This window comes from Schistocerca americana, unplaced genomic scaffold (genome assembly GCF_021461395.2).
Source record: "Schistocerca americana isolate TAMUIC-IGC-003095 unplaced genomic scaffold, iqSchAmer2.1 HiC_scaffold_411, whole genome shotgun sequence".
Taxonomy (NCBI): domain Eukaryota; kingdom Metazoa; phylum Arthropoda; class Insecta; order Orthoptera; family Acrididae; genus Schistocerca; species Schistocerca americana.
In genome coordinates, this window is record NW_025726139.1 from 1 (window position 1) to 2,500 (window position 2,500).

At 58.0% G+C, this 2,500-nt stretch overlaps 1 non-coding gene across 1 annotated transcript in view; it reads left to right on the forward strand.

The window, feature by feature from the left end:
* The first annotated feature begins 919 nt into the window (after positions 1 to 919).
* The window catches only part of LOC124582352, a 1,911-nt gene continuing 330 nt past the window's right edge, over positions 920 to 2,500 (forward strand). Inside the window, exon 1 of the ribosomal RNA XR_006973913.1 lies at positions 920 to 2,500. This exon is cut by the window's right edge and continues 330 nt beyond it. This is a non-coding gene — a ribosomal RNA (small subunit ribosomal RNA).

Sequence of the window (2,500 nt, forward strand, 5' to 3'; positions counted from 1 at the left end):
GGTTGTTCTCGCTAGAGGTGAATCAGTGATGGCGACGATCGGTTGAGCTACCAACCGGTTGTTTCAGCGATACCCACCATGCCCACGAACGTGAATGGCATGTGGGGTGTGAAGCGATACGCGGCGGTGGCTGGGTGGGACCGTCCCCGGCCGGTGAGGGGGGGGCCTCCCGGCGTGCTGGCCGCGCGGTGCGTGGGCGCACGCGCTACAGCCGGCTGGTGGGGGCGGCCAGTGGCAGGCGCGCCGGCCGACGGAGGCGGCAGGCGGCGCAGCTGCGCGCCGGCGCACCCTGCACGCGGCGCCGTGCGGCCAAAGTAGGTCCTCGCGGGCCCGGTGCGAAGCGCGGTGGACATCTGCAGTGTGCTGGTCCGATTGAGGACTGGTGTGCGCTGAGGATGCGCCGCCGCCCGGCGCTCGGCGCCGCGACGCCGTCTGCTGCTCGGTCGCCTCTGCGGTTCGTCGCAGGTGGTTTGTATCGCAGCTGTGCGGACGTGTTGGCGCGTGCGCTGTGCTGGGAGAGTTCGCTTCGGCACCCAAGTGGGGCATTTGTCCTTCTGTGGCGCTGGCGTTGGAGCTGCCGGCCACCGTAGGTGGCGCGTGTTGTCTCCCGCCGGCAATGCACACGACAGCACGCTCCCGGGCCTCTGTCGGCAGCGGCAAGCTCAGTTGGGAGCCACGGGTGGTCGCACCTAAAGCGTCTACTCGCCAAACTCCGGGGCGATTGCGCCTCTCTCGAACCCGACCAAGTACTTAGGACGGCGCTGCGCGCCGCCGGGACCTGAGAGGGTTTCGAGGTGTATCGTGCAGGGGAGCTCAGCCTCCTCCTGTTTGCAGATAATTGAGCGGACGCTTGCGTGTTCGCGCGGGCCCCCGGGACACACTCCCGGGCGGCCGGCTGCTCAGCTCTAGTTGACGCAGCTCCCTGGTTGATCCTGCCAGTAGTCATATGCTTGTCTCAAAGGATTAAGCCCATGCATGTCTCAGTACAAGCCGCATTAAGGTGAAACCGCGAATGGCTCATTAATCAGTTATGGTTCCTTAGATCGTACCCACGTTACTTGGATAACTGTGGTAATTCTAGAGCTAATACATGCAAACAGAGTCCCGACCAGAGATGGAAGGGACGCTTTTATTAGATCAAAACCAATCGGTCGGCTCGTCCGTCCGTTTGCCTTGGTGACTCTGAATAACTTTGGGCTGATCGCACGGTCCTCGTACCGGCGACGCATCTTTCAAATGTCTGCCTTATCAACTGTCGATGGTAGGTTCTGCGCCTACCATGGTTGTAACGGGTACGGGGAATCAGGGTTCGATTCCGGAGAGGGAGCCTGAGAAACGGCTACCACATCCAAGGAAGGCAGCAGGCGCGCAAATTACCCACTCCCGGCACGGGGAGGTAGTGGACGAAAAAATAACGATACGGGACTCATCCGAGGCCCGTAATCGGAATGAGTACACTTTAAATCCTTTAACGAGTATCTATTGGAGGGCAAGTCTGGTGCCAGCAGCCGCGGTAATTCCAGCTCCAATAGCGTATATTAAAGTTGTTGCGGTTAAAAAGCTCGTAGTTGGATTTGTGTCCCACGCTGTTGGTTCACCGCCCGTCGGTGTTAACTGGCATGTATCGTGGGACGTCCTGCCGGTGGGGCGAGCTGAAGGCGTGCGACGCGCCTCGTGCGTGCTCGTGCGTCCCGAGGCGGACCCCGTTGCAATCCTACCAGGGTGCTCTTGAGTGAGTGTCTCGGTGGGCCGGCACGTTTACTTTGAACAAATTAGAGTGCTTAAAGCAGGCAAGCCCGCCTGAATACTGTGTGCATGGAATAATGGAATAGGACCTCGGTTCTATTTTGTTGGTTTTCGGAACCCGAGGTAATGATTAATAGGGACAGGCGGGGGCATTCGTATTGCGGACGTTAGAGGTGAAATTCTTGGATCGTCGCAAGACGAACAGAAGCGAAAGCATTTGCCAAGTATGTTTTCATTAATCAAGAACGAAAGTTAGAGGTTCGAAGGCGATCAGATACCGCCCTAGTTCTAACCATAAACGATGCCAGCCAGCGATCCGCCGCAGTTCCTCCGATGACTCGGCGGGCAGGCCTCCGGGAAACCAAAGCTTTTGGGTTCCGGGGAAGTATGGTTGCAAAGCTGAAACTTAAAGGAATTGACGGAAGGGCACCACCAGGAGTGGAGCCTGCGGCTTATTTTGACTCAACACGGGAAACCTCACCAGGCCCGGACACCGGAAGGATTGACAGATTGATAGCTCTTTCTTGATTCGGTGGGTGGTGGTGCATGGCCGTTCTTAGTTGGTGGAGCGATTTGTCTGGTTAGTTTCCGATAACGAACGAGACTCTAGCCTGCTAACTAGTCGCGTGACATCCTTCGTGCTGTCAGCGATTACTTTTCTTCTTAGAGGGACAGGCGGCTTCTAGCCGCACGAGATTGAGCAATAACAGGTCTGTGATGCCCTTAGATGTTCTGGGCCGCACGCGCGCTACAC